Source organism: Euprymna scolopes, chromosome 29 (assembly GCF_053919585.1).
Source record: "Euprymna scolopes isolate OS-2025 chromosome 29, ASM5391958v1, whole genome shotgun sequence".
NCBI lineage: Eukaryota > Metazoa > Mollusca > Cephalopoda > Sepiida > Sepiolidae > Euprymna > Euprymna scolopes.
In genome coordinates this window covers 68,218,799-68,240,827 of record NC_136510.1, presented here as the reverse complement: position 1 = coordinate 68,240,827, position 22,029 = coordinate 68,218,799, and the positions used below count along the sequence as shown (strand labels likewise).

Sequence of the window (22,029 nt, the reverse complement as noted above, 5' to 3'; positions counted from 1 at the left end):
GGCTTTGATTTCGGCATATCGAGGTCAAAACTCAAGTTTTCGTAAAAACATGAAATTCACTTTTCGTTATAACTTCGGGTCTGTTTAGAGCATACACTCACAGCGTCGCCCAGATTTTAGCCAATAAACTTCCGCATATGATATATCTTTGAACTATGAGTGTGAAGTCATCTTTAAAATCATTTTCCATGATCGAAATTATGACGGAGTTTGAAATTCCGATATTTCCAGACATGTTGTATGGATCTGAAGCTCTTTTATAACAGTTACCAACATGCAAGTTGGTGACATAATTAGAAAAATAACTTTGGAGTAATCAACGTTTACACGACCTAACTTCGGCAATACTTCATAAAATATGGGAAATGAAGGCTCGCATTAGATTAGGCCCATCCTTTCGTTATCAGACGGGCCTATTCAGTATCATCAAATTACGTATGTTCTTCTTTATGTAAATATTATCGTTGGTCAAAGTAAGATTCAAACTTTCCCATACACACACATTCATAATCATGAAATCAACGAGTATTAATTTAACAACTGGTATGCGACAATAATTTCTTTTTCTTTTTGGTCATCCATACTTCCACTTGGACTATATTCTTTTTTCAATTATGTATCTTTTCCAATATAATTATTCTCTCTATAAGCCGAGCTGAATTTTAACATTCTCGAATAGTAATTCAGCCGTTACGTTAGAATGAATTTTAAAACTATTAAAACGACGTGTGCTTATATTTTTACTCATATAAGAATTTTTTTTCTTTTCCCGTCTTTCCGAAGTAGCACTTTCACAGTATTTTAACTTCCATGATGTTGTAAGATCAAAGCTTGAGCGGAATTGAGTAAAAACAGTTATGGACGTAACTTAAATGTTACACATGATAGCGGTGGGATTCGAACCCACGCCTCCGAAGAGACTGGTGCCTTAAACCAGCGCCTTAGACCGCTCGGCCACGCTACCTGCCCTCTGCATTCGATACTTCGCGTTTTAATCATACTCAATATAAATGTGAAATTTGAAGAAATCCTAAACAAAAATTTGATTTACGTCATTTAAAAGTTTTATTTCTATTGGAATTAACAACCAACGTGTACACTATTGGCAGCGGTGGGATTCGAACCCACGCCTCCGAAGAGACTGGTACCTTAAACCAGCGCCTTAGACCGCTCGGCCACGCTACTTACCTTACGCTGCAGTACTTTTGCGTTTTCATCACAATCACTTTGCATTTCAAACTTTGACAAGATTTCATCTAAAATTTAATCATTTCATTATACGACCAAATTGCTCATACACGTTGTTTTTACCATTTTTCGGTCGGAATTCATGGCAAAAGTGTACACTATTGGCAGCGGTGGGATTCGAACCCACGCCTCCGAAGAGACTGGTGCCTAAAACCAGCGCCTTAGACCGCTCGGCCACGCTACCAGATAAGAACTCGCTAACCTCGCTTCGTTAATCACAACTCATAAATACAACTTTCAACAGACACAAATACATAGTTAGTGATTTTACCTCCGACAATCAGGTCATGTTTTTTGTCAAGTTTGTTTGCTTGTTTGTGTACAGTATACATCGCTTCAGCAACTGACATCAAACTTGTCAAACAATCGTCTACCTTAATGCGGCTTTGATTTCGGCATATCGAGGTCAAAACTCAAGTTTTCGTAAAAACTTGAAATTCACTCTTTTCGTTATAACTTCGGGTCTGTTTAGAGCATACACTCACAGCGTCGCCCAGATTTTAGCCAATAAACTTCCGCATATGATATATCTTTGAACTATGAGTGTGAAGTCATCTTTAAAATCATTTTCCATGATCGAAATTATGACGGAGTTTGAAATTCCGATATTTCCAGACATGTTGTATGGATCTGAAGCTCTTTTATAACATGCAAGTTGGTGACATAATTAGAAAAATAACTTTGGAGTAATCAACGTTTACACGACCTAACTGCGGCAATACTTCATATAATATGGGAAATGAAGGCTCGCATTAGATTAGGCCCATCCTTTCGTTATCAGACGGGCCTATTCAGTATCATCAAATTACGTATGTTCTTCTTTATGTAAATATTATCGTTGGTCAAAGTAAGATTCAAACTTTCCCATACACACACATTCATAATCATGAAATCAACGAGTATTAATTTAACAACTGGTATGCGACAATAATTTCTTTTTCTTTTTGGTCATCCATACTTCCACTTGGACTATATTCTTTGTTCAATTATGTATCTTTTCCAATATAATTATTCTCTCTATAAGCCGAGCTGAATTTTAACATTCTCGAATAGTAATTCAGCCGTTACGTTAGAATGAATTTTAAAACTATTAAAACGACGTGTGCTTATATTTTTACTCATATAAGAATTTTTTTCTTTTCCCGTCTTTCCGAAGTAGCACTTTCACAGTATTTTAACTTCCATGATGTTGTAAGATCAAAGCTTGAGCGGAATTGAGTAAAAACAGTTATGGACGTAACTTAAATGTTACACATGATAGCGGTGGGATTCGAACCCACGCCTCCGAAGAGACTGGTGCCTTAAACCAGCGCCTTAGACCGCTCGGCCACGCTACCTGCCCTCTGCATTCGATACTTCGCGTTTTAATCATACTCAATATAAATGTGAAATTTGAAGAAATCCTAAACAAAAATTTGATTTACGTCATTTAAAAGTTTTATTTCTATTGGAATTAACAACCAACGTGTACACTATTGGCAGCGGTGGGATTCGAACCCACGCCTCCGAAGAGACTGGTACCTTAAACCAGCGCCTTAGACCGCTCGGCCACGCTACCTACCTTACGCTGCAGTTATTTTGCGTTTTCATCACAATCACTTTGCATTTCAAACTTTGACAAGATTTCATCTAAAATTTAATCATTTCATTATACGACCAAATTGCTCATACACGTTGTTTTTACCATTTTTCGGTCGGAATTCATGGCAAAAGTGTACACTATTGGCAGCGGTGGGATTCGAACCCACGCCTCCGAAGAGACTGGTGCCTAAAACCAGCGCCTTAGACCGCTCGGCCACGCTACCAGATAAGAACTCGCTAACCTCGCTTCGTTAATCACAACTCATAAATACAATTTTCAACAGACACAAATACATAGTTAGTGATTTTACCTCCGACAATCAGGTCATGTTTTTTGTCAAGTTTGTTTGCTTGTTTGTGTACAGTATACATCGCTTCAGCAACTGACATCAAACTTGTCAAACAATCGTCTACCTTAATGCGGCTTTGATTTCGGCATATCGAGGTCAAAACTCAAGTTTTCGTAAAAACTTGAAATTCACTCTTTTCGTTATAACTTCGGGTCTGTTTAGAGCATACACTCACAGCGTCGCCCAGATTTTAGCCAATAAACTTCCGCATATGATATATCTTTGAACTATGAGTGTGACGTCATCTTTAAAATCATTTTCCATGATCGAAATTATGACGGAGTTTGAAATTCCGATATTTCCAGACATGTTGTATGGATCTGAAGCTCTTTTATAACAGTTACCAACATGCAAGTTGGTGACATAATTAGAAAAATAACTTTGGAGTAATCAACGTTTACACGACCTAACTTCGGCAATACTTCATATAATATGGGAAATGAAGGCTCGCATTAGATTAGGCCCATCCTTTCGTTATCAGACGGGCCTATTCAGTATCATCAAATTACGTATGTTCTTCTTTATGTAAATATTATCGTTGGTCAAAGTAAGATTCAAACTTTCCCATACACACACATTCATAATCATGAAATCAACGAGTATTAATTTAACAACTGGTATGCGACAATAATTTTTTGTTTTCTTTTTGGTCATCCATACTTCCACTTGGACTATATTCTTTTTTCAATTATGTATCTTTTCCAATATAATTATTATCTCTATAAGCCGAGCTGAATTTTAACATTCTCGAATAGTAATTCAGCCGTTACGTTAGAATGAATTTTAAAACTATTAAAACGACGTGTGCTTATATTTTTACTCATATAAGAATATTTTTCTTTTCCCGTCTTTCCGAAGTAGCACTTTCACAGTATTTTAACTTCCATGATGTTGTAAGATCAAAACTTGAGCGGAATTGAGTAAAAACAGTTACGGACGTAAGTTAAATTTTACACATGATAGCGGTGGGATTCGAACCCACGCCTCCGAAGAGACTGGTGCCTTAAACCAGCGCCTTAGACCGCTCGGCCACGCTACCTGCCCTCTGCATTCGATACTTCGCGTTTTAATCATACTCAATATAAATGTGAAATTTGAAGAAATCCTAAACAAAAATTTGATTTACGTCATTTAAAAGTTTTATTTCTATTGGAATTAACAACCAACGTGTACACTATTGGCAGCGGTGGGATTCGAACCCACGCCTCCGAAGAGACTGGTGCCTTAAACCAGCGCCTTAGACCGCTCGGCCACGCTACCTACCTTACGCTGCAGTTATTTTGCGTTTTCATCACAATCACTTTGCATTTCAAACTTTGACAAGATTTCATCTAAAATTTAATCATTTCATTATACGACCAAATTGCTCATACACGTTGTTTTTACCATTTTCCGTCGGAATTCATGGCAAAAGTGTACACTATTGGCAGCGGTGGGATTCGAACCCACGCCTCCGAAGAGACTGGTGCCTAAAACCAGCGCCTTAGACCGCTCGGCCACGCTACCAGATAAGAACTCGCTAACCTCGCTTCGTTAATCACAACTCATAAATACAACTTTCAACAGACACAAATACATAGTGATTTTACCTCCGACAATCAGGTCATGTTTTTTGTCAAGTTTGTTTGCTTGTTTGTGTACAGTATACATCGCTTCAGCAACTGACATCAAACTTGTCAAACAATCGTCTACCTTAATGCGGCTTTGATTTCGGCATATCGAGGTCAAAACTCAAGTTTTCGTAAAAACTTGAAATTCACTCTTTTCGTTATAACTTCGGGTCTGTTTAGAGCATACACTCACAGCGTCGCCCAGATTTTAGCCAATAAACTTCCGCATATGATATATCTTTGAACTATGAGTGTGAAGTCATCTTTAAAATCATTTTCCATGATCGAAATTATGACGGAGTTTGAAATTCCGATATTTCCAGACATGTTGTATGGATCTGAAGCTCTTTTATAACAGTTACCAACATGCAAGTTGGTGACATAATTAGAAAAATAACTTTGGAGTAATCAACGTTTACACGACCTAACTGCGGCAATACTTCATATAATATGGGAAATGAAGGCTCGCATTAGATTAGGCCCATCCTTTCGTTATCAGACGGGCCTATTCAGTATCATCAAATTACGTATGTTCTTCTTTATGTAAATATTATCGTTGGTCAAAGTAAGATTCAAACTTTCCCATACACACACATTCATAATCATGAAATCAACGAGTATTAATTTAACAACTGGTATGCGACAATAATTTCTTTTTCTTTTTGGTCATCCATACTTCCACTTGGACTATATTCTTTTTTCAATTATGTATCTTTTCCAATATAATTATTCTCTCTATAAGCCGAGCTGAATTTTAACATTCTCGAATAGTAATTCAGCCGTTACGTTAGAATGAATTTTAAAACTATTAAAACGACGTGTGCTTATATTTTTACTCATATAAGAATTTTTTTCTTTTCCCGTCTTTCCGAAGTAGCACTTTCACAGTATTTTAACTTCCATGATGTTGTAAGATCAAAGCTTGAGCGGAATTGAGTAAAAACAGTTATGGACGTAACTTAAATGTTACACATGATAGCGGTGGGATTCGAACCCACGCCTCCGAAGAGACTGGTGCCTTAAACCAGCGCCTTAGACCGCTCGGCCACGCTACCTGCCCTCTGCATTCGATACTTCGCGTTTTAATCATACTCAATATAAATGTGAAATTTGAAGAAATCCTACACAAAAATTTGATTTACGTCATTTAAAAGTTTTATTTCTATTGGAATTAACAACCAACGTGTACACTATTGGCAGCGGTGGGATTCGAACCCACGCCTCCGAAGAGACTGGTGCTTAAACCAGCGCCTTAGACCGCTCGGCCACGCTACCTACCTTACGCTGCAGTTATTTTGCGTTTTCATCACAATCACTTTGCATTTCAAACTTTGACAAGATTTCATCTAAAATTTAATCATTTCATTATACGACCAAATTGCTCATACACGTGGTATTTGACCCATTTTTCCGTCGGAATTCATGGCAAAAGTGTACACTATTGGCAGCGGTGGGATTCGAACCCACGCCTCCGAAGAGACTGGTGCCTAAAACCAGCGCCTTAGACCGCTCGGCCACGCTACCAGATAAGAACTCGCTAACCTCGCTTCGTTAATCACAACTCATAAATACAACTTTCAACAGACACAAATACATAGTGATTTTACCTCCGATAATCAGGTCATGTTTTTTGTCAAGTTTGTTTGCTTGTTTGTGTACAGTATACATCGCTTCAGCAACTGACATCAAACTTGTCAAACAATCGTCTACCTTAATGCGGCTTTGATTTCGGCATATCGAGGTCAAAACTCAAGTTTTCGTAAAAACTTGAAATTCACTCTTTTCGTTATAACTTCGGGTCTGTTTAGAGCATACACTCACAGCGTCGGCCAGATTTTAGCCAATAAACTTCCGCATATGATATATCTTTGAACTATGAGTGTGAAGTCATCTTTAAAATCATTTTCCATGATCGAAATTATGACGGAGTTTGAAATTCCGATATTTCCAGACATGTTGTATGGATCTGAAGCTCTTTTATAACAGTTACCAACATGCAAGTTGGTGACATAATTAGAAAAATAACTTTGGAGTAATCAACGTTTACACGACCTAACTGCGGCAATACTTCATATAATATGGGAAATGAAGGCTCGCATTAGATTAGGCCCATCCTTTCGTTATCAGACGGGCCTATTCAGTATCATCAAATTACGTATGTTCTTCTTTATGTAAATATTATCGTTGGTCAAAGTAAGATTCAAACTTTCCCATACACACACATTCATAATCATGAAATCAACGAGTATTAATTTAACAACTGGTATGCGACAATAATTTCTTTTTCTTTTTGGTCATCCATACTTCCACTTGGACTATATTCTTTTTTCAATTATGTATCTTTTCCAATATAATTATTCTCTCTATAAGCCGAGCTGAATTTTAACATTCTCGAATAGTAATTCAGCCGTTACGTTAGAATGAATTTTAAAACTATTAAAACGACGTGTGCTTATATTTTTACTCATATAAGAATTTTTTTCTTTTCCCGTCTTTCCGAAGTAGCACTTTCACAGTATTTTAACTTCCATGATGTTGTAAGATCAAAGCTTGAGCGGAATTGAGTAAAAACAGTTATGGACGTAACTTAAATGTTACACATGATAGCGGTGGGATTCGAACCCACGCCTCCGAAGAGACTGGTGCCTTAAACCAGCGCCTTAGACCGCTCGGCCACGCTACCTGCCCTCTGCATTCGATACTTCGCGTTTTAATCATACTCAATATAAATGTGAAATTTGAAGAAATCCTACACAAAAATTTGATTTACGTCATTTAAAAGTTTTATTTCTATTGGAATTAACAACCAACGTGTACACTATTGGCAGCGGTGGGATTCGAACCCACGCCTCCGAAGAGACTGGTGCTTAAACCAGCGCCTTAGACCGCTCGGCCACGCTACCTACCTTACGCTGCAGTTATTTTGCGTTTTCATCACAATCACTTTGCATTTCAAACTTTGACAAGATTTCATCTAAAATTTAATCATTTCATTATACGACCAAATTGCTCATACACGTGGTATTTGACCCATTTTTCCGTCGGAATTCATGGCAAAAGTGTACACTATTGGCAGCGGTGGGATTCGAACCCACGCCTCCGAAGAGACTGGTGCCTAAAACCAGCGCCTTAGACCGCTCGGCCACGCTACCAGATAAGAACTCGCTAACCTCGCTTCGTTAATCACAACTCATAAATACAACTTTCAACAGACACAAATACATAGTGATTTTACCTCCGACAATCAGGTCATGTTTTTTGTCAAGTTTGTTTGCTTGTTTGTGTACAGTATACATCGCTTCAGCAACTGACATCAAACTTGTCAAACAATCGTCTACCTTAATGCGGCTTTGATTTCGGCATATCGAGGTCAAAACTCAAGTTTTCGTAAAAACTTGAAATTCACTCTTTTCGTTATAACTTCGGGTCTGTTTAGAGCATACACTCACAGCGTCGCCCAGATTTTAGCCAATAAACTTCCGCATATGATATATCTTTGAACTATGAGTGTGAAGTCATCTTTAAAATCATTTTCCATGATCGAAATTATGACGGAGTTTGAAATTCCGATATTTCCAGACATGTTGTATGGATCTGAAGCTCTTTTATAACAGTTACCAACATGCAAGTTGGTGACATAATTAGAAAAATAACTTTGGAGTAATCAACGTTTACACGACCTAACTGCGGCAATACTTCATATAATATGGGAAATGAAGGCTCGCATTAGATTAGGCCCATCCTTTCGTTATCAGACGGGCCTATTCAGTATCATCAAATTACGTATGTTCTTCTTTATGTAAATATTATCGTTGGTCAAAGTAAGATTCAAACTTTCCCATACACACACATTCATAATCATGAAATCAACGAGTATTAATTTAACAACTGGTATGCGACAATAATTTCTTTTTCTTTTTGGTCATCCATACTTCCACTTGGACTATATTCTTTTTTCAATTATGTATCTTTTCCAATATAATTATTCTCTCTATAAGCCGAGCTGAATTTTAACATTCTCGAATAGTAATTCAGCCGTTACGTTAGAATGAATTTTAAAACTATTAAAACGACGTGTGCTTATATTTTTACTCATATAAGAATTTTTTTCTTTTCCCGTCTTTCCGAAGTAGCACTTTCACAGTATTTTAACTTCCATGATGTTGTAAGATCAAAGCTTGAGCGGAATTGAGTAAAAACAGTTATGGACGTAACTTAAATATTACACATGATAGCGGTGGGATTCGAACCCACGCCTCCGAAGAGACTGGTGCCTTAAACCAGCGCCTTAGACCGCTCGGCCACGCTACCTGCCCTCTGCATTCGATACTTCGCGTTTTAATCATACTCAATATAAATGTGAAATTTGAAGAAATCCTACACAAAAATTTGATTTACGTCATTTAAAAGTTTTATTTCTATTGGAATTAACAACCAACGTGTACACTATTGGCAGCGGTGGGATTCGAACCCACGCCTCCGAAAAGACTGGTGCTTAAACCAGCGCCTTAGACCGCTCGGCCACGCTACCTACCTTACGCTGCAGTTATTTTGCGTTTTCATCACAATCACTTTGCATTTCAAACTTTGACAAGATTTCATCTAAAATTTAATCATTTCATTATACGACCAAATTGCTCATACACGTGGTATTTGACCCATTTTTCCGTCGGAATTCATGGCAAAAGTGTACACTATTGGCAGCGGTGGGATTCGAACCCACGCCTCCGAAGAGACTGGTGCCTAAAACCAGCGCCTTAGACCGCTCGGCCACGCTACCAGATAAGAACTCGCTAACCTCGCTTCGTTAATCACAACTCATAAATACAACTTTCAACAGACACAAATACATAGTGATTTTACCTCCGACAATCAGGTCATGTTTTTTGTCAAGTTTGTTTGCTTGTTTGTGTACAGTATACATCGCTTCAGCAACTGACATCAAACTTGTCAAACAATCGTCTACCTTAATGCGGCTTTGATTTCGGCATATCGAGGTCAAAACTCAAGTTTTCGTAAAAACTTGAAATTCACTCTTTTCGTTATAACTTCGGGTCTGTTTAGAGCATACACTCACAGCGTCGGCCAGATTTTAGCCAATAAACTTCCGCATATGATATATCTTTGAACTATGAGTGTGAAGTCATCTTTAAAATCATTTTCCATGATCGAAATTATGACGGAGTTTGAAATTCCGATATTTCCAGACATGTTGTATGGATCTGAAGCTCTTTTATAACAGTTACCAACATGCAAGTTGGTGACATAATTAGAAAAATAACTTTGGAGTAATCAACGTTTACACGACCTAACTGCGGCAATACTTCATATAATATGGGAAATGAAGGCTCGCATTAGATTAGGCCCATCCTTTCGTTATCAGACGGGCCTATTCAGTATCATCAAATTACGTATGTTCTTCTTTATGTAAATATTATCGTTGGTCAAAGTAAGATTCAAACTTTCCCATACACACACATTCATAATCATGAAATCAACGAGTATTAATTTAACAACTGGTATGCGACAATAATTTCTTTTTCTTTTTGGTCATCCATACTTCCACTTGGACTATATTCTTTTTTCAATTATGTATCTTTTCCAATATAATTATTCTCTCTATAAGCCGAGCTGAATTTTAACATTCTCGAATAGTAATTCAGCCGTTACGTTAGAATGAATTTTAAAACTATTAAAACGACGTGTGCTTATATTTTTACTCATATAAGAATTTTTTTCTTTTCCCGTCTTTCCGAAGTAGCACTTTCACAGTATTTTAACTTCCATGATGTTGTAAGATCAAAGCTTGAGCGGAATTGAGTAAAAACAGTTATGGACGTAACTTAAATGTTACACATGATAGCGGTGGGATTCGAACCCACGCCTCCGAAGAGACTGGTGCCTTAAACCAGCGCCTTAGACCGCTCGGCCACGCTACCTGCCCTCTGCATTCGATACTTCGCGTTTTAATCATACTCAATATAAATGTGAAATTTGAAGAAATCCTACACAAAAATTTGATTTACGTCATTTAAAAGTTTTATTTCTATTGGAATTAACAACCAACGTGTACACTATTGGCAGCGGTGGGATTCGAACCCACGCCTCCGAAGAGACTGGTGCTTAAACCAGCGCCTTAGACCGCTCGGCCACGCTACCTACCTTACGCTGCAGTTATTTTGCGTTTTCATCACAATCACTTTGCATTTCAAACTTTGACAAGATTTCATCTAAAATTTAATCATTTCATTATACGACCAAATTGCTCATACACGTGGTATTTGACCCATTTTTCCGTCGGAATTCATGGCAAAAGTGTACACTATTGGCAGCGGTGGGATTCGAACCCACGCCTCCGAAGAGACTGGTGCCTAAAACCAGCGCCTTAGACCGCTCGGCCACGCTACCAGATAAGAACTCGCTAACCTCGCTTCGTTAATCACAACTCATAAATACAACTTTCAACAGACACAAATACATAGTGATTTTACCTCCGACAATCAGGTCATGTTTTTTGTCAAGTTTGTTTGCTTGTTTGTGTACAGTATACATCGCTTCAGCAACTGACATCAAACTTGTCAAACAATCGTCTACCTTAATGCGGCTTTGATTTCGGCATATCGAGGTCAAAACTCAAGTTTTCGTAAAAACTTGAAATTCACTCTTTTCGTTATAACTTCGGGTCTGTTTAGAGCATACACTCACAGCGTCGGCCAGATTTTAGCCAATAAACTTCCGCATATGATATATCTTTGAACTATGAGTGTGAAGTCATCTTTAAAATCATTTTCCATGATCGAAATTATGACGGAGTTTGAAATTCCGATATTTCCAGACATGTTGTATGGATCTGAAGCTCTTTTATAACAGTTACCAACATGCAAGTTGGTGACATAATTAGAAAAATAACTTTGGAGTAATCAACGTTTACACGACCTAACTGCGGCAATACTTCATATAATATGGGAAATGAAGGCTCGCATTAGATTAGGCCCATCCTTTCGTTATCAGACGGGCCTATTCAGTATCATCAAATTACGTATGTTCTTCTTTATGTAAATATTATCGTTGGTCAAAGTAAGATTCAAACTTTCCCATACACACACATTCATAATCATGAAATCAACGAGTATTAATTTAACAACTGGTATGCGACAATAATTTCTTTTTCTTTTTGGTCATCCATACTTCCACTTGGACTATATTCTTTTTTCAATTATGTATCTTTTCCAATATAATTATTCTCTCTATAAGCCGAGCTGAATTTTAACATTCTCGAATAGTAATTCAGCCGTTACGTTAGAATGAATTTTAAAACTATTAAAACGACGTGTGCTTATATTTTTACTCATATAAGAATTTTTTTCTTTTCCCGTCTTTCCGAAGTAGCACTTTCACAGTATTTTAACTTCCATGATGTTGTAAGATCAAAGCTTGAGCGGAATTGAGTAAAAACAGTTATGGACGTAACTTAAATATTACACATGATAGCGGTGGGATTCGAACCCACGCCTCCGAAGAGACTGGTGCCTTAAACCAGCGCCTTAGACCGCTCGGCCACGCTACCTGCCCTCTGCATTCGATACTTCGCGTTTTAATCATACTCAATATAAATGTGAAATTTGAAGAAATCCTACACAAAAATTTGATTTACGTCATTTAAAAGTTTTATTTCTATTGGAATTAACAACCAACGTGTACACTATTGGCAGCGGTGGGATTCGAACCCACGCCTCCGAAAAGACTGGTGCTTAAACCAGCGCCTTAGACCGCTCGGCCACGCTACCTACCTTACGCTGCAGTTATTTTGCGTTTTCATCACAATCACTTTGCATTTCAAACTTTGACAAGATTTCATCTAAAATTTAATCATTTCATTATACGACCAAATTGCTCATACACGTGGTATTTGACCCATTTTTCCGTCGGAATTCATGGCAAAAGTGTACACTATTGGCAGCGGTGGGATTCGAACCCACGCCTCCGAAGAGACTGGTGCCTAAAACCAGCGCCTTAGACCGCTCGGCCACGCTACCAGATAAGAACTCGCTAACCTCGCTTCGTTAATCACAACTCATAAATACAACTTTCAACAGACACAAATACATAGTGATTTTACCTCCGACAATCAGGTCATGTTTTTTGTCAAGTTTGTTTGCTTGTTTGTGTACAGTATACATCGCTTCAGCAACTGACATCAAACTTGTCAAACAATCGTCTACCTTAATGCGGCTTTGATTTCGGCATATCGAGGTCAAAACTCAAGTTTTCGTAAAAACTTGAAATTCACTCTTTTCGTTATAACTTCGGGTCTGTTTAGAGCATACACTCACAGCGTCGCCCAGATTTTAGCCAATAAACTTCCGCATATGATATATCTTTGAACTATGAGTGTGAAGTCATCTTTAAAATCATTTTCCATGATCGAAATTATGACGGAGTTTGAAATTCCGATATTTCCAGACATGTTGTATGGATCTGAAGCTCTTTTATAACAGTTACCAACATGCAAGTTGGTGACATAATTAGAAAAATAACTTTGGAGTAATCAACGTTTACACGACCTAACTGCGGCAATACTTCATATAATATGGGAAATGAAGGCTCGCATTAGATTAGGCCCATCCTTTCGTTATCAGACGGGCCTATTCAGTATCATCAAATTACGTATGTTCTTCTTTATGTAAATATTATCGTTGGTCAAAGTAAGATTCAAACTTTCCCATACACACACATTCATAATCATGAAATCAACGAGTATTAATTTAACAACTGGTATGCGACAATAATTTCTTTTTCTTTTTGGTCATCCATACTTCCACTTGGACTATATTCTTTTTTCAATTATGTATCTTTTCCAATATAATTATTCTCTCTATAAGCCGAGCTGAATTTTAACATTCTCGAATAGTAATTCAGCCGTTACGTTAGAATGAATTTTAAAACTATTAAAACGACGTGTGCTTATATTTTTACTCATATAAGAATTTTTTTCTTTTCCCGTCTTTCCGAAGTAGCACTTTCACAGTATTTTAACTTCCATGATGTTGTAAGATCAAAGCTTGAGCGGAATTGAGTAAAAACAGTTATGGACGTAACTTAAATGTTACACATGATAGCGGTGGGATTCGAACCCACGCCTCCGAAGAGACTGGTGCCTTAAACCAGCGCCTTAGACCGCTCGGCCACGCTACCTGCCCTCTGCATTCGATACTTCGCGTTTTAATCATACTCAATATAAATGTGAAATTTGAAGAAATCCTACACAAAAATTTGATTTACGTCATTTAAAAGTTTTATTTCTATTGGAATTAACAACCAACGTGTACACTATTGGCAGCGGTGGGATTCGAACCCACACCTCCGAAGAGACTGGTGCTTAAACCAGCGCCTTAGACCGCTCGGCCACGCTACCTACCTTACGCTGCAGTTATTTTGCGTTTTCATCACAATCACTTTGCATTTCAAACTTTGACAAGATTTCATCTAAAATTTAATCATTTCATTATACGACCAAATTGCTCATACACGTGGTATTTGACCCATTTTTCCGTCGGAATTCATGGCAAAAGTGTACACTATTGGCAGCGGTGGGATTCGAACCCACGCCTCCGAAGAGACTGGTGCCTAAAACCAGCGCCTTAGACCGCTCGGCCACGCTACCAGATAAGAACTCGCTAACCTCGCTTCGTTAATCACAACTCATAAATACAACTTTCAACAGACACAAATACATAGTGATTTTACCTCCGACAATCAGGTCATGTTTTTTGTCAAGTTTGTTTGCTTGTTTGTGTACAGTATACATCGCTTCAGCAACTGACATCAAACTTGTCAAACAATCGTCTACCTTAATGCGGCTTTGATTTCGGCATATCGAGGTCAAAACTCAAGTTTTCGTAAAAACTTGAAATTCACTCTTTTCGTTATAACTTCGGGTCTGTTTAGAGCATACACTCACAGCGTCGGCCAGATTTTAGCCAATAAACTTCCGCATATGATATATCTTTGAACTATGAGTGTGAAGTCATCTTTAAAATCATTTTCCATGATCGAAATTATGACGGAGTTTGAAATTCCGATATTTCCAGACATGTTGTATGGATCTGAAGCTCTTTTATAACAGTTACCAACATGCAAGTTGGTGACATAATTAGAAAAATAACTTTGGAGTAATCAACGTTTACACGACCTAACTGCGGCAATACTTCATATAATATGGGAAATGAAGGCTCGCATTAGATTAGGCCCATCCTTTCGTTATCAGACGGGCCTATTCAGTATCATCAAATTACGTATGTTCTTCTTTATGTAAATATTATCGTTGGTCAAAGTAAGATTCAAACTTTCCCATACACACACATTCATAATCATGAAATCAACGAGTATTAATTTAACAACTGGTATGCGACAATAATTTCTTTTTCTTTTTGGTCATCCATACTTCCACTTGGACTATATTCTTTTTTCAATTATGTATCTTTTCCAATATAATTATTCTCTCTATAAGCCGAGCTGAATTTTAACATTCTCGAATAGTAATTCAGCCGTTACGTTAGAATGAATTTTAAAACTATTAAAACGACGTGTGCTTATATTTTTACTCATATAAGAATTTTTTTCTTTTCCCGTCTTTCCGAAGTAGCACTTTCACAGTATTTTAACTTCCATGATGTTGTAAGATCAAAGCTTGAGCGGAATTGAGTAAAAACAGTTATGGACGTAACTTAAATGTTACACATGATAGCGGTGGGATTCGAACCCACGCCTCCGAAGAGACTGGTGCCTTAAACCAGCGCCTTAGACCGCTCGGCCACGCTACCTGCCCTCTGCATTCGATACTTCGCGTTTTAATCATACTCAATATAAATGTGAAATTTGAAGAAATCCTAAACAAAAATTTGATTTACGTCATTTAAAAGTTTTATTTCTATTGGAATTAACAACCAACGTGTACACTATTGGCAGCGGTGGGATTCGAACCCACGCCTCCGAAGAGACTGGTGCCTTAAACCAGCGCCTTAGACCGCTCGGCCACGCTACCTACCTTACGCTGCAGTTATTTTGCGTTTTCATCACAATCACTTTGCATTTCAAACTTTGACAAGATTTCATCTAAAATTTAATCATTTCATTATACGACCAAATTGCTCATACACGTTGTTTTTACCATTTTCCGTCGGAATTCATGGCAAAAGTGTACACTATTGGCAGCGGTGGGATTCGAACCCACGCCTCCGAAGAGACTGGTGCCTAAAACCAGCGCCTTAGACCGCTCGGCCACGCTACCAGATAAGAATTCGCTAACCTCGCTTCGTTAATCACAACTCATAAATACAACTTTCAACAGACACAAATACATAGTGATTTTACCTCCGACAATCAGGTCATGTTTTTTGTCAAGTTTGTTTGCTTGTTTGTGTACAGTATACATCGCTTCAGCAACTGACATCAAACTTGTCAAACAATCGTCTACCTTAATGCGGCTTTGATTTCGGCATATCGAGGTCAAAACTCAAGTTTTCGTAAAAACTTGAAATTCACTCTTTTCGTTATAACTTCGGGTCTGTTTAGAGCATACACTCACAGCGTCGGCCAGATTTTAGCCAATAAACTTCCGCATATGATATATCTTTGAACTATGAGTGTGAAGTCATCTTTAAAATCATTTTCCATGATCGAAATTATGACGGAGTTTGAAATTCCGATATTTCCAGACATGTTGTATGGATCTGAAGCTCTTTTATAACAGTTACCAACATGCAAGTTGGTGACATAATTAGAAAAATAACTTTGGAGTAATCAACGTTTACACGACCTAACTGCGGCAATACTTCATATAATATGGGAAATGAAGGCTCGCATTAGATTAGGCCCATCCTTTCGTTATCAGACGGGCCTATTCAGTATCATCAAATTACGTATGTTCTTCTTTATGTAAATATTATCGTTGGTCAAAGTAAGATTCAAACTTTCCCATACACACACATTCATAATCATGAAATCAACGAGTATTAATTTAACAACTGGTATGCGACAATAATTTCTTTTTCTTTTTGGTCATCCATACTTCCACTTGGACTATATTCTTTTTTCAATTATGTATCTTTTCCAATATAATTATTCTCTCTATAAGCCGAGCTGAATTTTAACATTCTCGAATAGTAATTCAGCCGTTACGTTAGAATGAATTTTAAAACTATTAAAACGACGTGTGCTTATATTTTTACTCATATAAGAATTTTTTTCTTTTCCCGTCTTTCCGAAGTAGCACTTTCACAGTATTTTAACTTCCATGATGTTGTAAGATCAAAGCTTGAGCGGAATTGAGTAAAAACAGTTATGGACGTAACTTAAATGTTACACATGATAGCGGTGGGATTCGAACCCACGCCTCCGAAGAGACTGGTGCCTTAAACCAGCGCCTTAGACCGCTCGGCCACGCTACCTGCCCTCTGCATTCGATACTTCGCGTTTTAATCATACTCAATATAAATGTGAAATTTGAAGAAATCCTAAACAAAAATTTGATTTACGTCATTTAAAAGTTTTATTTCTATTGGAATTAACAACCAACGTGTACACTATTGGCAGCGGTGGGATTCGAACCCACGCCTCCGAAGAGACTGGTGCCTTAAACCAGCGCCTTAGACCGCTCGGCCACGCTACCTACCTTACGCTGCAGTTATTTTGCGTTTTCATCACAATCACTTTGCATTTCAAACTTTGACAAGATTTCATCTAAAATTTAATCATTTCATTATACGACCAAATTGCTCATACACGTTGTTTTTACCATTTTCCGTCGGAATTCATGGCAAAAGTGTACACTATTGGCAGCGGTGGGATTCGAACCCACGCCTCCGAAGAGACTGGTGCCTAAAACCAGCGCCTTAGACCGCTCGGCCACGCTACCAGATAAGAACTCGCTAACCTCGCTTCGTTAATCACAACTCATAAATACAACTTTCAACAGACACAAATACATAGTGATTTTACCTCCGACAATCAGGTCATGTTTTTTGTCAAGTTTGTTTGCTTGTTTGTGTACAGTATACATCGCTTCAGCAACTGACATCAAACTTGTCAAACAATCGTCTACCTTAATGCGGCTTTGATTTCGGCATATCGAGGTCAAAACTCAAGTTTTCGTAAAAACTTGAAATTCACTCTTTTCGTTATAACTTCGGGTCTGTTTAGAGCATACACTCACAGCGTCGCCCAGATTTTAGCCAATAAACTTCCGCATATGATATATCTTTGAACTATGAGTGTGAAGTCATCTTTAAAATCATTTTCCATGATCGAAATTATGACGGAGTTTGAAATTCCGATATTTCCAGACATGTTGTATGGATCTGAAGCTCTTTTATAACAGTTACCAACATGCAAGTTGGTGACATAATTAGAAAAATAACTTTGGAGTAATCAACGTTTACACGACCTAACTGCGGCAATACTTCATATAATATGGGAAATGAAGGCTCGCATTAGATTAGGCCCATCCTTTCGTTATCAGACGGGCCTATTCAGTATCATCAAATTACGTATGTTCTTCTTTATGTAAATATTATCGTTGGTCAAAGTAAGATTCAAACTTTCCCATACACACACATTCATAATCATGAAATCAACGAGTATTAATTTAACAACTGGTATGCGACAATAATTTCTTTTTCTTTTTGGTCATCCATACTTCCACTTGGACTATATTCTTTTTTCAATTATGTATCTTTTCCAATATAATTATTCTCTCTATAAGCCGAGCTGAATTTTAACATTCTCGAATAGTAATTCAGCCGTTACGTTAGAATGAATTTTAAAACTATTAAAACGACGTGTGCTTATATTTTTACTCATATAAGAATTTTTTTCTTTTCCCGTCTTTCCGAAGTAGCACTTTCACAGTATTTTAACTTCCATGATGTTGTAAGATCAAAGCTTGAGCGGAATTGAGTAAAAACAGTTATGGACGTAACTTAAATGTTACACATGATAGCGGTGGGATTCGAACCCACGCCTCCGAAGAGACTGGTGCCTTAAACCAGCGCCTTAGACCGCTCGGCCACGCTACCTGCCCTCTGCATTCGATACTTCGCGTTTTAATCATACTCAATATAAATGTGAAATTTGAAGAAATCCTACACAAAAATTTGATTTACGTCATTTAAAAGTTTTATTTCTATTGGAATTAACAACCAACGTGTACACTATTGGCAGCGGTGGGATTCGAACCCACGCCTCCGAAGAGACTGGTGCTTAAACCAGCGCCTTAGACCGCTCGGCCACGCTACCTACCTTACGCTGCAGTTATTTTGCGTTTTCATCACAATCACTTTGCATTTCAAACTTTGACAAGATTTCATCTAAAATTTAATCATTTCATTATACGACCAAATTGCTCATACACGTGGTATTTGACCCATTTTTCCGTCGGAATTCATGGCAAAAGTGTACACTATTGGCAGCGGTGGGATTCGAACCCACGCCTCCGAAGAGACTGGTGCCTAAAACCAGCGCCTTAGACCGCTCGGCCACGCTACCAGATAAGAACTCGCTAACCTCGCTTCGTTAATCACAACTCATAAATACAACTTTCAACAGACACAAATACATAGTGATTTTACCTCCGACAATCAGGTCATGTTTTTTGTCAAGTTTGTTTGCTTGTTTGTGTACAGTATACATCGCTTCAGCAACTGACATCAAACTTGTCAAACAATCGTCTACCTTAATGCGGCTTTGATTTCGGCATATCGAGGTCAAAACTCAAGTTTTCGTAAAAACTTGAAATTCACTCTTTTCGTTATAACTTCGGGTCTGTTTAGAGCATACACTCACAGCGTCGCCCAGATTTTAGCCAATAAACTTCCGCATATGATATATCTTTGAACTATGAGTGTGAAGTCATCTTTAAAATCATTTTCCATGATCGAAATTATGACGGAGTTTGAAATTCCGATATTTCCAGACATGTTGTATGGATCTGAAGCTCTTTTATAACAGTTACCAACATGCAAGTTGGTGACATAATTAGAAAAATAACTTTGGAGTAATCAACGTTTACACGACCTAACTGCGGCAATACTTCATATAATATGGGAAATGAAGGCTCGCATTAGATTAGGCCCATCCTTTCGTTATCAGACGGGCCTATTCAGTATCATCAAATTACGTATGTTCTTCTTTATGTAAATATTATCGTTGGTCAAAGTAAGATTCAAACTTTCCCATACACACACATTCATAATCATGAAATCAACGAGTATTAATTTAACAACTGGTATGCGACAATAATTTCTTTTTCTTTTTGGTCATCCATACTTCCACTTGGACTATATTCTTTTTTCAATTATGTATCTTTTCCAATATAATTATTCTCTCTATAAGCCGAGCTGAATTTTAACATTCTCGAATAGTAATTCAGCCGTTACGTTAGAATGAATTTTAAAACTATTAAAACGACGTGTGCTTATATTTTTACTCATATAAGAATTTTTTTCTTTTCCCGTCTTTCCGAAGTAGCACTTTCACAGTATTTTAACTTCCATGATGTTGTAAGATCAAAGCTTGAGCGGAATTGAGTAAAAACAGTTATGGACGTAACTTAAATATTACACATGATAGCGGTGGGATTCGAACCCACGCCTCCGAAGAGACTGGTGCCTTAAACCAGCGCCTTAGACCGCTCGGCCACGCTACCTGCCTTCTGCATTCGATACTTCGCGTTTTAATCATACTCAATATAAATGTGAAATTTGAAGAAATCCTACACAAAAATTTGATTTACGTCATTTAAAAGTTTTATTTCTATTGGAATTAACAACCAACGTGTACACTATTGGCAGCGGTGGGATTCGAACCCACGCCTCCGAAGAGACTGGTGCTTAAACCAGCGCCTTAGACCGCTCGGCCACGCTACCTACCTTACGCTGCAGTTATTTTGCGTTTTCATCACAATCACTTTGCATTTCAAACTTTGACAAGATTTCATCTAAAATTTAATCATTTCATTATACGACCAAATTGCTCATACACGTGGTATTTGACCCATTTTTCCGTCGGAATTCATGGCAAAAGTGTACACTATTGGCAGCGGTGGGATTCGAACCCACGCCTCCGAAGAGACTGGTGCCTAAAACCAGCGCCTTAGACCGCTCGGCCACGCTACCAGATAAGAACTCGCTAACCTCGCTTCGTTAATCACAACTCATAAATACAACTTTCAACAGACACAAATACATAGTGATTTTACCTCCGACAATCAGGTCATGTTTTTTGTCAAGTTTGTTTGCTTGTTTGTGTACAGTATACATCGCTTCAGCAACTGACATCAAACTTGTCAAACAATCGTCTACCTTAATGCGGCTTTGATTTCGGCATATCGAGGTCAAAACTCAAGTTTTCGTAAAAACTTGAAATTCACTCTTTTCGTTATAACTTCGGGTCTGTTTAGAGCATACACTCACAGCGTCGCCCAGATTTTAGCCAATAAACTTCCGCATATGATATATCTTTGAACTATGAGTGTGAAGTCATCTTTAAAATCATTTTCCATGATCGAAATTATGACGGAGTTTGAAATTCCGATATTTCCAGACATGTTGTATGGATCTGAAGCTCTTTTATAACAGTTACCAACATGCAAGTTGGTGACATAATTAGAAAAATAACTTTGGAGTAATCAACGTTTACACGACCTAACTGCGGCAATACTTCATATAATATGGGAAATGAAGGCTCGCATTAGATTAGGCCCATCCTTTCGTTATCAGACGGGCCTATTCAGTATCATCAAATTACGTATGTTCTTCTTTATGTAAATATTATCGTTGGTCAAAGTAAGATTCAAACTTTCCCATACACACACATTCATAATCATGAAATCAACGAGTATTAATTTAACAACTGGTATGCGACAATAATTTCTTTTTCTTTTTGGTCATCCATACTTCCACTTGGACTATATTCTTTTTTCAATTATGTATCTTTTCCAATATAATTATTCTCTCTATAAGCCGAGCTGAATTTTAACATTCTCGAATAGTAATTCAGCCGTTACGTTAGAATGAATTTTAAAACTATTAAAACGACGTGTGCTTATATTTTTACTCATATAAGAATTTTTTTCTTTTCCCGTCTTTCCGAAGTAGCACTTTCACAGTATTTTAACTTCCATGATGTTGTAAGATCAAAGCTTGAGCGGAATTGAGTAAAAACAGTTATGGACGTAACTTAAA

At 37.6% G+C, this 22,029-nt stretch overlaps 31 non-coding genes across 31 annotated transcripts; all 31 read right to left on the bottom strand.

The window, feature by feature from the left end:
- Nucleotides 1-882: 882 nt before the first annotated feature.
- Nucleotides 883-964, bottom strand: Trnal-aag (transfer RNA leucine (anticodon AAG)). The gene has a single exon. It is a non-coding gene; the product is annotated as a tRNA-Leu (tRNA).
- A 139-nt stretch (nt 965-1,103) lies between these two features.
- Nucleotides 1,104-1,185, bottom strand: Trnal-aag (transfer RNA leucine (anticodon AAG)). Its single transcript has one exon. It is a non-coding gene; the product is annotated as a tRNA-Leu (tRNA).
- Nucleotides 1,186-1,350: 165 nt separating this feature from the next.
- On the bottom strand, nt 1,351-1,432 carry Trnal-uag (transfer RNA leucine (anticodon UAG)). Its single transcript has one exon. It is a non-coding gene; the product is annotated as a tRNA-Leu (tRNA).
- A 1,071-nt stretch (nt 1,433-2,503) lies between these two features.
- On the bottom strand, nt 2,504-2,585 carry Trnal-aag (transfer RNA leucine (anticodon AAG)). Its single transcript has one exon. It is a non-coding gene; the product is annotated as a tRNA-Leu (tRNA).
- Nucleotides 2,586-2,724: 139 nt separating this feature from the next.
- Trnal-aag (transfer RNA leucine (anticodon AAG)) lies at nt 2,725-2,806 on the bottom strand. The gene has a single exon. It is a non-coding gene; the product is annotated as a tRNA-Leu (tRNA).
- A 165-nt stretch (nt 2,807-2,971) lies between these two features.
- Nucleotides 2,972-3,053, bottom strand: Trnal-uag (transfer RNA leucine (anticodon UAG)). Its single transcript has one exon. It is a non-coding gene; the product is annotated as a tRNA-Leu (tRNA).
- A 1,083-nt stretch (nt 3,054-4,136) lies between these two features.
- On the bottom strand, nt 4,137-4,218 carry Trnal-aag (transfer RNA leucine (anticodon AAG)). The gene has a single exon. It is a non-coding gene; the product is annotated as a tRNA-Leu (tRNA).
- Nucleotides 4,219-4,357: 139 nt separating this feature from the next.
- Trnal-aag (transfer RNA leucine (anticodon AAG)) lies at nt 4,358-4,439 on the bottom strand. Its single transcript has one exon. It is a non-coding gene; the product is annotated as a tRNA-Leu (tRNA).
- A 164-nt stretch (nt 4,440-4,603) lies between these two features.
- On the bottom strand, nt 4,604-4,685 carry Trnal-uag (transfer RNA leucine (anticodon UAG)). Its single transcript has one exon. It is a non-coding gene; the product is annotated as a tRNA-Leu (tRNA).
- Nucleotides 4,686-5,762: 1,077 nt separating this feature from the next.
- Trnal-aag (transfer RNA leucine (anticodon AAG)) lies at nt 5,763-5,844 on the bottom strand. The gene has a single exon. It is a non-coding gene; the product is annotated as a tRNA-Leu (tRNA).
- A 387-nt stretch (nt 5,845-6,231) lies between these two features.
- Nucleotides 6,232-6,313, bottom strand: Trnal-uag (transfer RNA leucine (anticodon UAG)). The gene has a single exon. It is a non-coding gene; the product is annotated as a tRNA-Leu (tRNA).
- Nucleotides 6,314-7,390: 1,077 nt separating this feature from the next.
- On the bottom strand, nt 7,391-7,472 carry Trnal-aag (transfer RNA leucine (anticodon AAG)). Its single transcript has one exon. It is a non-coding gene; the product is annotated as a tRNA-Leu (tRNA).
- Nucleotides 7,473-7,859: 387 nt separating this feature from the next.
- On the bottom strand, nt 7,860-7,941 carry Trnal-uag (transfer RNA leucine (anticodon UAG)). Its single transcript has one exon. It is a non-coding gene; the product is annotated as a tRNA-Leu (tRNA).
- Nucleotides 7,942-9,018: 1,077 nt separating this feature from the next.
- Trnal-aag (transfer RNA leucine (anticodon AAG)) lies at nt 9,019-9,100 on the bottom strand. The gene has a single exon. It is a non-coding gene; the product is annotated as a tRNA-Leu (tRNA).
- Nucleotides 9,101-9,487: 387 nt separating this feature from the next.
- Trnal-uag (transfer RNA leucine (anticodon UAG)) lies at nt 9,488-9,569 on the bottom strand. Its single transcript has one exon. It is a non-coding gene; the product is annotated as a tRNA-Leu (tRNA).
- A 1,077-nt stretch (nt 9,570-10,646) lies between these two features.
- On the bottom strand, nt 10,647-10,728 carry Trnal-aag (transfer RNA leucine (anticodon AAG)). Its single transcript has one exon. It is a non-coding gene; the product is annotated as a tRNA-Leu (tRNA).
- Nucleotides 10,729-11,115: 387 nt separating this feature from the next.
- Trnal-uag (transfer RNA leucine (anticodon UAG)) lies at nt 11,116-11,197 on the bottom strand. Its single transcript has one exon. It is a non-coding gene; the product is annotated as a tRNA-Leu (tRNA).
- Nucleotides 11,198-12,274: 1,077 nt separating this feature from the next.
- Nucleotides 12,275-12,356, bottom strand: Trnal-aag (transfer RNA leucine (anticodon AAG)). Its single transcript has one exon. It is a non-coding gene; the product is annotated as a tRNA-Leu (tRNA).
- A 387-nt stretch (nt 12,357-12,743) lies between these two features.
- Nucleotides 12,744-12,825, bottom strand: Trnal-uag (transfer RNA leucine (anticodon UAG)). Its single transcript has one exon. It is a non-coding gene; the product is annotated as a tRNA-Leu (tRNA).
- A 1,077-nt stretch (nt 12,826-13,902) lies between these two features.
- Nucleotides 13,903-13,984, bottom strand: Trnal-aag (transfer RNA leucine (anticodon AAG)). The gene has a single exon. It is a non-coding gene; the product is annotated as a tRNA-Leu (tRNA).
- Nucleotides 13,985-14,371: 387 nt separating this feature from the next.
- Trnal-uag (transfer RNA leucine (anticodon UAG)) lies at nt 14,372-14,453 on the bottom strand. The gene has a single exon. It is a non-coding gene; the product is annotated as a tRNA-Leu (tRNA).
- Nucleotides 14,454-15,530: 1,077 nt separating this feature from the next.
- Trnal-aag (transfer RNA leucine (anticodon AAG)) lies at nt 15,531-15,612 on the bottom strand. Its single transcript has one exon. It is a non-coding gene; the product is annotated as a tRNA-Leu (tRNA).
- A 139-nt stretch (nt 15,613-15,751) lies between these two features.
- Nucleotides 15,752-15,833, bottom strand: Trnal-aag (transfer RNA leucine (anticodon AAG)). The gene has a single exon. It is a non-coding gene; the product is annotated as a tRNA-Leu (tRNA).
- Nucleotides 15,834-15,997: 164 nt separating this feature from the next.
- Nucleotides 15,998-16,079, bottom strand: Trnal-uag (transfer RNA leucine (anticodon UAG)). The gene has a single exon. It is a non-coding gene; the product is annotated as a tRNA-Leu (tRNA).
- Nucleotides 16,080-17,156: 1,077 nt separating this feature from the next.
- On the bottom strand, nt 17,157-17,238 carry Trnal-aag (transfer RNA leucine (anticodon AAG)). Its single transcript has one exon. It is a non-coding gene; the product is annotated as a tRNA-Leu (tRNA).
- A 139-nt stretch (nt 17,239-17,377) lies between these two features.
- Nucleotides 17,378-17,459, bottom strand: Trnal-aag (transfer RNA leucine (anticodon AAG)). Its single transcript has one exon. It is a non-coding gene; the product is annotated as a tRNA-Leu (tRNA).
- A 164-nt stretch (nt 17,460-17,623) lies between these two features.
- On the bottom strand, nt 17,624-17,705 carry Trnal-uag (transfer RNA leucine (anticodon UAG)). The gene has a single exon. It is a non-coding gene; the product is annotated as a tRNA-Leu (tRNA).
- A 1,077-nt stretch (nt 17,706-18,782) lies between these two features.
- Nucleotides 18,783-18,864, bottom strand: Trnal-aag (transfer RNA leucine (anticodon AAG)). The gene has a single exon. It is a non-coding gene; the product is annotated as a tRNA-Leu (tRNA).
- A 387-nt stretch (nt 18,865-19,251) lies between these two features.
- On the bottom strand, nt 19,252-19,333 carry Trnal-uag (transfer RNA leucine (anticodon UAG)). The gene has a single exon. It is a non-coding gene; the product is annotated as a tRNA-Leu (tRNA).
- Nucleotides 19,334-20,410: 1,077 nt separating this feature from the next.
- Nucleotides 20,411-20,492, bottom strand: Trnal-aag (transfer RNA leucine (anticodon AAG)). The gene has a single exon. It is a non-coding gene; the product is annotated as a tRNA-Leu (tRNA).
- A 387-nt stretch (nt 20,493-20,879) lies between these two features.
- Nucleotides 20,880-20,961, bottom strand: Trnal-uag (transfer RNA leucine (anticodon UAG)). Its single transcript has one exon. It is a non-coding gene; the product is annotated as a tRNA-Leu (tRNA).
- Between the last annotated feature and the right edge of the window lie 1,068 nt (nt 20,962-22,029).